This window comes from Penaeus chinensis, chromosome 2, assembly GCF_019202785.1.
Source record: "Penaeus chinensis breed Huanghai No. 1 chromosome 2, ASM1920278v2, whole genome shotgun sequence".
NCBI lineage: Eukaryota > Metazoa > Arthropoda > Malacostraca > Decapoda > Penaeidae > Penaeus > Penaeus chinensis.
The window spans coordinates 5878512-5888511 of record NC_061820.1 but is presented as its reverse complement, the minus strand read 5'-3'; the positions used below and the strand labels follow the sequence as shown (position 1 = coordinate 5888511).

At 43.1% G+C, this 10000-nt stretch overlaps 1 protein-coding gene across 1 annotated transcript in view; it reads right to left on the bottom strand.

The window, feature by feature from the left end:
* Positions 1 to 10000, bottom strand: part of LOC125031263 (neurobeachin-like) — a 1410248-nt gene that overhangs the window by 386228 nt on the left and 1014020 nt on the right.

Below are 10000 nucleotides of genomic sequence, written 5' to 3'. Positions count from 1 at the left end.
TTCTCTGTCTACTAATCCATCTACCTACCTATCAACCAATTACCTACCTGCCTGCCTATCCACGCATCCACCCACAAACCCACCCACCCACCTTCCCTACTTCCTTCTCACCTATCTATCTATCTATCTATCTATCTATCTATCTACCTTTCTATTTATATATCTATCTGTCTACCTATATATGTACAACATTTAAGCACTAAAAACAATAATGAATACAATTACAATAGTTATCAAGTTATATTCCATATTTTGCATTTGACATATTTTGACTAAACGTACAAACGCCATGTTAGTCAAAACGAAAAATACAGGAATGGAAGAAAAAATAAGACCAATTGCAAACGCTGAATGAGTTTATATTTGGAACAGGCTTTAATTAAGCTCAAGTGGGAGGAATAAACTTTCCCACATTCATCTTTTCTATGACTTTATTTACTCAGTTCCTCTCCTTAGGCATAATCCGCCGAGGGGGAGGAGGATTAACTTCTCCAAGAGTAACAGCGAAGATAGCTTTTTCTCAGTGTGAGACATTCGTCCTCCTACTCTTTACTTTACTCTTTACAGCGCCATAGTGTTAACACGCTAAGAATATTATCAATAATCCCCTTTACCCCTAATTTTCTCCGGAGGCAGCAAAAAGGACCATCGAAGAGTATATTAGTCCAACTCCAACATATCATTAATAATTGCTGAGAAACCAACAGTCTGAGTGCCGTGGGAAAAAAAAACTATCATCTCCAGTTCAGAATCATTAAGATAAAGACATTACATAGTACAAGCGTTTTCTACACTAATTGGCCGTAAGATCCCCTTTAGTGATGAAGTGGACGTGGTTTTATGAAATCCCATTTTCCCTCCCGAGTCCCGAGCCTCTGGGAGAGTAAAGACCACAGCATGCCTTGGGATTTATTGATCGCGAGGAGATGAATCCTATCTGTGGAGTAGCAGCGCCTCGCGCGAAACTTCTTGGACAGCAACGTGACTTCAGTTTGTAGTTGGGTTTTACTGCATCTTTCCAGAATTAAGAGTACGTCTATTTTAGACCGTAACAATTACGCTTTCTCAAGCGAACGGCAATGGTTCTCTCCCTGTGCGAGAGTGGGTTGGCGGTGTAGGACGTAAGGACGTGTCTGTGGAGTGTGACAATGATCGCACACACCACTCAACAAGGCCCGGGTGCAAGACCCGGGGTGGCGTAATGCCGCGATAGGAAATTAAGAAAATGTCTTAGTTCTGGTAATAAGCATCCATCAGTGTGCAGCGCAGATATCAAGTACCCACTGCTGTGCATTTTCAGACCCTCCATATCTCACAGCAATGAAAATATTCTGCTTAAAACCGTCGAATTTGGTTCTCGTGGCCCTGCACGTGACCGCTTGTGGAGTGCCGTTCCTCCAGTAGCAGCCAGCGCCCTCGGCTTCACTCTGCTCCCTCGTCCAAATTTTCTACGACGCTGTTAAAAGTTTCCAAGCCCTGGATCCCTCACAATTCTTCGCTCGCCTGGCGAACTTGAAATATGACATCGCAATGAAAGACAAACGAAATCCTGATGGAATAAATGCAGTAACAAAAGATCACGTCGAGAAACAGGAGCAGATCAAACAAGCATAAAAGCAGCATCCATCACTCCAGCTGTCAAACAAAAGTGAAGGTTTGTTCACTGTATCATAAGATTACCTAACTCCTTTCTTCCACACACCCTCACCCCCCTTTCCCTAAGTCTCCCTTACTCCCTACCCTACCCCCACCCAGACTCCTACTCCTTCATCCCTTCCTCTCCTATTCCTCCCTCCCTTCCCATACCCTCCAGTTCCGTCCCCCATCCCCCATCCTCCACAGTTCCCTTCCCCTCCTCTCCCCATCCTCCAGTTCCTCCCCCTCCCCCCCAATCCCCTCCCCCACCCGGCCTCCCAAGTCGCTGCGAAAAGGAAAGAGCCTTCAAGCTGTTTCCGGGTGAGTGCGAGAGGAAGGCAAGACGGCGAAAGTTTGCGCTCGAGGTAACAGACGGTGACGACACACGCGGCGGTTAATCGGCGGGTGGTTTCATAGGCTCATTTAAGCGAAAGGCCTAAAGACGAAACAAAACAAATTATAATAATAATCTAAAAAAAAAAAAGAGAGGCTGATGAAGACTAACCGAGTTGGTGGATGAAGCGTGAAATAACTTACAGACTCTGAAGCTTCTAGAACATTCTCCCCTTTCTCCCTCTCCGAAAACCCCGCCGCGAATCTCTCTCTCTCTCTCTCTCTCTCTCTCTCTCTCTCTCTCTCTCTCTCTCTCTCTCTCTCTCTCTCTCTCTCTCTCTCTCTCTCTCTCTCTCTCTCTCTCTCTCTCTCTCTCTCTCTCTCTCTCTCTCTCTCTCTCTCTCTCTCTCTCTCTCTCTCTTGAATATGCGTTCGTTATTATTTGCCATAACGAACATATTCACTTTCCCTGAATGGCGAGCGCGCGACTGAACTCTTTTGCGTTCACTCTCAAGAAACATAAATAAGAGGGAAGGTATAACAAAAGGGAAAATAAATATGAAGTCAAATGATGATGATGATGATGATGATGATGAGAACGAGGTGGGGGAGGAAGAGATGGAAGAAAAGGAGGAGGAGGAGGAAGAGAGGGAAGAAAAGGAGGAGGAGATGGAGAAGATGGAGGAGGAGGAGGGGGAGATGGAGGAGGAGATGGAGGAGGAGGAGGAAGAGAAGGAAAAAAAGGAGGAGGAGGAGAGCGAAGTAAAAGAAGAGGAAGAGGAAGCCGAGGAGCAGGAGAATGTGGTGCTGGTGAAAGACAGCGAGTAATGAGGGAGAAAAGAGTAAGAGGAGGAATGGGATGAGGATGAGGATGAGGATGAGGACGAGGACGAGGACGAGGACGAGAACGAAAACGAAAACGAGACCGATCCCGACAACCAAGACCGACCGACTAAGAGCCGCCCCACGAAGGCGCCCCCCCCCTGCCCCGCCCCCGACAAGCACCAGCAGCAGTCGCCACACAAGGGCGCATCGCCGCTGACAAAGAGTAGACAGCCGCGCAATAACGGGAAATTTACAGCGGCCGCGCTAAGCTTCCAATTACGCGGGGCGACGCACATCATAGAGAGGGGAAGCAGAGGGGAAACGGCGGCAAAAAAGGAGGGGCAAAGGGCAAGGGAGCGATAACGGTTGGTTTTATTTATCTCGATTAATTATTATTGTTGTTGGTATTGTTAGCACCGCCGCTGTTGATGTAATGCTAAACATTGTTATTTTTATATTTATTTGTATTATTATCATTACTATTATTATTGTCATTATTAGTAGTAGTCTTGTTATCATTATCACTATGATAATTAGTATCATTATAATTAGGATAATAATTATCATTATTATTGTCATTATCATCACAATCGTTATTATTGATAACATTATCAGTATCATTGTGATTACTATCAAAATTATCATCACCAACATTAGTACATTCATCATTGCTGTTATTATCATTATCACTACTATTATTAATACTATCACTACTAGTATCATTATTATTATCATTATCATTGTCAATATTACTGTTACTGTTGCTTCTGTAATTCCAACTACTATTATCCACATAACATTCTTCTATTAATCCACAAAATGTAGAATCCCTGATATCCAGATACACAACTAGAACAACTAAACATTTCGTATTTACGCGAGTGGCAAATGACATGCAAATGACATGACATCTAGTGCAGGCTTCTTCAAAGTCACGACCCAGTACTGGGTTGCAAGCTCATATTCAGTGGGTCGCTACATAATAATAATAATAATAATAATAATAATAATAATAATAATAATAATAATGATAATAATAATGATGATAATAATAATAAAAATAATAATTAATATCATTATTATTATAATTATGTGTGTGTGTGTGTGTGTGTGTGTGTGTGTGTGTGTGTGTGTGTGTGTGTGTGTGTGTGTGTGTGTGTGTGCATGTGAGTGTGCGCATGTGAGTGTGCGCATGTGCGTGTGCGTGCGCATGTGCATGTGCGTGTGCGTGCGAATGTGCGTGTGCGAGTGAACTGATATCGGGTTGAGAGAAAGGTACGATAGAATAGACATACTGGGTCGTGAAGGTAGTGCACAAAATCAAACTGGGTCGTGATGAAAAAGTTCGAAGCCCGATCTAGCGAAATGATCATCAAACCCAAACCTAGGAAAAAAACATGGTAATCGCATTATCCAATTATCAATTGCCAGGCTAATAAATCACAACCGTAAATAAACGACAAACCTGATCACTCTGAAATTCGCGCCAAGAAATCCTTGCACGGAATTTAAATTACTTTTTTTTCACACATCATCAAGAAATTTCTCGAGTTGTGAAATTGAATTACAAATTCGATTTCAACTCCAGATTTGCTTTAGCAGATCTACATCTTAATCACTTTCACCCCAAAGACCGTGTGCTCTCACGCCGGAAAAAACGATTTTTATTTTATTCGCTTGGATTAAATAAGGAACTAAATTTGGTTTGTCGACTTTTAAATAATACTAAGGATAATTTAGTCACGACATAGTTTTTCCATTTTACAATTTGCCGTCGAGAGTGTATCATTCTATTTATTGTTCGTGTCACCTGATCGAAAGTCCACGCCCAATAAGCATTGTGTCATATCATTGCGTCATATAATGGCCTGGCAACCCGCGACGTCGTCACCAGGATCGGCACTAGGTCATACCTGTCACCAGGTACAGACTGGGCCTCCACCTGAATAGCCTCTTCCCCCCCCCCCCCCCCACCCCCAGCTCTCCACCTCTCCATCTTTTTCACTCTTTAATGCACTACCCCCTCTCCCCCTTTCCACCCTCATTTCCCCCTGCTCTCCATCTTCTACCCTGCAACTCTCCCCCCCTTCTCCCTCTCCACTCTCACTCTCTTGCCCTTTCTATCTCCACTCTCTCTCCCTCTCCCTCCTTCCATCTTCGCTCACTCTCCCCATCCCCCACTTTCCACCTCTCCACCTCTCCACATATCCACACCTTTCCATCTGCACGACATTGAAACACATCACCGCGTTACTTTCTCTAAGAAAACCCAAGCTAAATAGTCTATATGAAAAATAACGTTAAACAGAGGGAACACAGATTCCTTTAAATAAACTAGTGAAAGGTGGCGAATCCGAAGATCCATGCAGACTTTATTATACACCCTGTTACGGGAGCTTAAAGAGAGTAATAATTTGAAGCCAACACTATATTTTCCAAAAGGTTGCTTTCTGACAGTCGTGTCGTCGACGCTGTCCGCCGGTCACGTTCGGCCAAGCCTAATTCACGCACAACACGATTCCCCGTTCGTTCGTTCGTACGCCTCCCCTCGCACACGGGCCTGGCAGCGCGTGTGCAACTCTGGTCTGATAAAACTTTATATTCCGCTTATCCTAAAACAGCAATCCTAGCAATTCCAAAGATTTTCGGAGGAGAATTAGCCTACCCTCCCACACCACTCCGCCTCCCTGTCCTTCCCCTTCCCCCTACCCACACCCGAACGCTCGAGGAATGTGTGCCCTTCAGTATCATCCGAAACGGGCTTTGGCTATGCGTGAGGGAGCATTAATACACTTTTATGGGCTCCTTCGGCTCGAGATTTCGGGGATTCCGGCGCAGAAGGATCCGAACGAGAAGCGAAAGTGGCAGGATCAAGACGAGGAGGTTCGCAGGAGCACGCGCGTTATCCCCCTACCACGTCCCCGTTAGACCGCTTTACTCTCGCCATCTCCCCGGACTCCTGTTGTCATTTTTAGGAATTTTGTAAATATAGCTTCTCTTTCTTTCCCTCTTCCTTCCTCCTTCCTTCATTTCTTTGGCTATTTAGTTATTCATACGTCCATTTCTTTCTCTATTTATTTAGTTATTCATCTATTTCTTCCTTCTCTCTCTCTCTCTCTCTCTTTCTCTTTCTCTTTCTCTTTCTCTTTCTCTTTCTCTTTCTCTTTCTCTTTCTCTTTCTCTCTCTCTCTCTCTGTTATCTCCGCATTACATTTCCGTTAGACCATTTTACTTTCGCCATCTCCTCAGACTGCTGTTGGCACTTTCTTGGATCTTGAAATATGATTGCTCTTTTTCTTTCTTTCTTTTTTTTTCTTTTCCTCCCTCCCTCCATTCCTATCTCATTTTTTCTTCTTTCCTTCCCTTCTCTTTTTTTTCTCTCTCTCGCTGTGAATCTCAGTAATTCTCTCTCTCTCACCCTCTCGCTCTGGCTCTGGCTCTGGCTCTCGCTCTCGCTCTCGCTCTCGCTCTCTCTCTCTCACTCCCTCGTTCTCTCTCTCGTTCGCTCTCTCGCTCCCTTTCTCTCGTTCGCTGTCTCGTTCCCTTTCTCTCGTTCGCTCTCTCGCTCCCTTTCACTCTCACTCTCACGCTCACTCTCACTCTCACTCTCACTCTCACTCTCACTCTCACTCTCACTCTCACTCTCACTCTCACTCTCACTCTCACTCTCACTCTCACTCTCTCTCTCTCTCTCTCACTCTCACTCACTCACTCATTCACACAAAGATAAAACTAACACCTTCCCCATAACGCAATCTCCATATACTTTGTATGTTTTGGCAAGACATTGCGCAAGCCTTTCGTTACTAAACAATCTGACAACACGATCAGCGTGCAGCTTGCGTGCATGGAGCGTGGACTCTGAGGAGTCAATAGACGACTCACTAACACTGTTTGCCATCTACACTGGTTAGAGAGTAACCACTTTGGTAGCATGACCATCTAGCATACCAGGTGTGATGGTCTACGAAACTGTTAAGAACTGACCATCTGTTTAAGAAGTCCATTATGTAGGAATAGCGAAAGGTACTTCTGTGGGAAATCTTGATGTTTTGTTTCCATGATATCTACATTATCAGTTATGACATCGTCATTTAGTACTTAATGATTTATTTTATTACAAAATCTCAGTCGCAATAAAGAAAAACAAAACCTGAGCGAAACAATGAAAACTGGCCCGTTTTATGGTAGGCATTTCTACAGGGAACATTTGCCGAACGAAATTGAAAAACAAATATCGTTTGCCCTGACCCACGCAGATAACCTCGTACCGTAAGAGGAACCAGTTGAAAGCAACAGATAAAAGAACAATCATAATAATAATAAAAAAGGCTAACTGAAAGCCCCAGGATGCCTTAACTATTTTTTCTGTCCTCGAACTATTGTAGCTTGAACTGCAGTGCATGGACCATACCGCCAATATAGACGAGCATGCAAGGAAAGGATGAGAGAAAGGGGGTGAGGGAGGAGGAGGAGGAGGAGGAGGAGGAGGAGGAGGAGGAGGAGGAGGAGGAGGAGGAGGAGGAGGAGGAGGAGGAGGAGGAGGAGGAAGGAGGGAGGGAGGGAGGGAGGGAGGGAGGGGAAAGGGGAAGTGGGAGGAGGAGGGAGGGGAAGGGTGAAGAGGGGAGTAGGAGGATGAAGGGGAAAGGAAAGGACAGCACTGGTACTACAACTATGCCGATCTGCACAAGGCTACCCTGACCTCGGTTGTAACATATGTGAGATTCCTTGAATATAAAGGGTTTGATAACTATTTACTTTAGGCTGTATGGAACGAAATAGGAATTGTTTGCACCGTAGAGTTTATAACATGCGCCGGTTTACTCTGACGGATAAACCTTATTACTGCTTATTATGCTTTAGATTTTTAACATTTGTCGTACTAGCTGGGATTTTATCTATGGCCGCATATATATGCTAAATTAACCCTATTTCTCTCTCTCTCTCTCTCTCTCCCTCTCCCTCTCCCTCTCCTCTCCTCTCCTCTCCTCTCTCTCTCTCTCTCTCTCTCTTCTCTCTCTCTCTCTCTCTCCCTCTCCCTCTCCCTCTCCCTCTCCCTCTCCCTCTCCCTCTCCCTCTCCTCTCCCTCTCTCTCTTTCTCTTTCTCTTTCTCTTTCTCTCTCTCTCTCCCTCTCTCTCTCTCTCTCTTGGATTGTCTGTCTCTCTGGTATTGAAATAAAACACCGATCGAACGTCATAATATGCAGCATCAAAACACCCATACACAAGATAAGCGACACTTGGTAACAAAGTTGCCAATCGTGACGTCACTCGACCGCAAGCTCTCTGTCATGTGTCGCCCGTGTTACTATTTTAACCGACCGACTCCGTTCTACCATCACGCTCTTTATTCTTACTTTTACTTCCTCAGCGTTAACTCCGGGTTGCGAAAGGGATCTTGCAGAATGTTTCCCTATTTTGCAAAAGAAAGGGAAGGGAAGGCGCAGTGCTTGTTCTTCCTCCTGAACAGATGCGCGACAACCGGAATTTTGAACGAAATTGCTGTTATTTCCTACAAGCGTAACAACAGCAGCAACGACGTTCTTTGTCTTCATTAAAGCATGCAGACACGTGACAATTTCTTAGACAAATAATAATGACTGTTAAGGAGAGAAAAGCTATAAAAAGAAAAAACAACAACAATGCATCAACAAAAACAAAAAAACGAAAATTGTTTTTTTTTCTGTCTGCTCATGGCGTTAATCTTCAACCGCAGACCCTTTCCAATGACCTGAATTGAATCAGAGAAACAAAAATCAACATTTAAATCGATTTATTTTCTTTTTTTTCTCTCTCTCTCTCTTTTTTTTTCTCTCTCTTTTTTTGCTAGCCGCGTTTACAATGCATCATCGAATGACGCAATTCTTGCATAACGCACGTCATAAAAGAATCCGCGAATACCGCCCAGTTCGTAATTAAAATCAATTGAGAAACGAAGAACAATTGCATTTGTTTTTTAATGCCACTCCATCCAATTGAAAGAAATTGACAGAATGTGCTGTTAGAAAATTCTACCACGTTGTGTATACAAAACATAATCTACTTTCTCAAATTAGACACATATATGTATATTATATATATATATATATATATATATATATATATATGTATATATATGTATATGTACATGCATACATATATACATACATATACATATATATCTATATATATATATTCATATATATAAATATATAAACATATATATATATGTATATGCACATATATACATATAGTTTATATATAAATATAAATATATATATTTAACATAATATATAGCCATATATATATATATATTCATATACATATGTAATATATATATATAAATATACATACATACATACATACATACTATACATATATACATATATACATATACACATATAGATATAAATATATACATAAACACATACATACATACAAACATACATAGATACATGCATATACATACATACATACATACATACATATACAAGCATTTGATTATTTATATACACCGCCCTAGAGCGCACATGCTTGAGTTGGTTGTTTGCTAGAAGGGAGCCCCGTTAACCCCCCCTTTCCCCTCTCCCACCCGCCCTCAGGCTACCGACACGCGCGACTGCTCTCGTGAACCATCTACTTCCCGCTTTTGTAATTGCAACGCTAATGACTCCTTTCCCGTACACGTGTTTACACCTTCGCTTTCAGGTGCTTCGGGCAGACCATACTTCTGCGCCTCGAGTCTTAATTCCCAAATACAGGTCGTAGATTAATGCTCAAGTGTGGTAGAATTCCTTTCTTGTCATTTCTAACGGTTAAACACTCCTGAGTCGCTGTGCTTACGTCCACAGTGTTGCTTCAATGTGGGTGGCAGTCCAGGTCATTCATATGTACGTGATTTTACGAGTTCTTTGACAAACGACCGCATTTTTGTTGCATTCATAACGGTTATATTTTCAGTGCGCGTGCAAGTACGTGCCTGAGTGTTGGCGTGTGAGCACTCGTGCATGCAGGCATGCTTTAATACACTAGCTCGCGCGTTTGAGTGTGCTCTCCGTGACGTCAAGATAATTAGATAATCAGACCTATCAACATTTACCTGTTAGCATTTCGAGGTACGTCACAGAGAATTTGCATTAGTATCCTCTTGCTCATCCAAATCGGTCGCGGTCGAGAAAGTGTTGCAGGTGATGCAACGCGTGCGTAGGACATGCACGCCTCCGAGGAC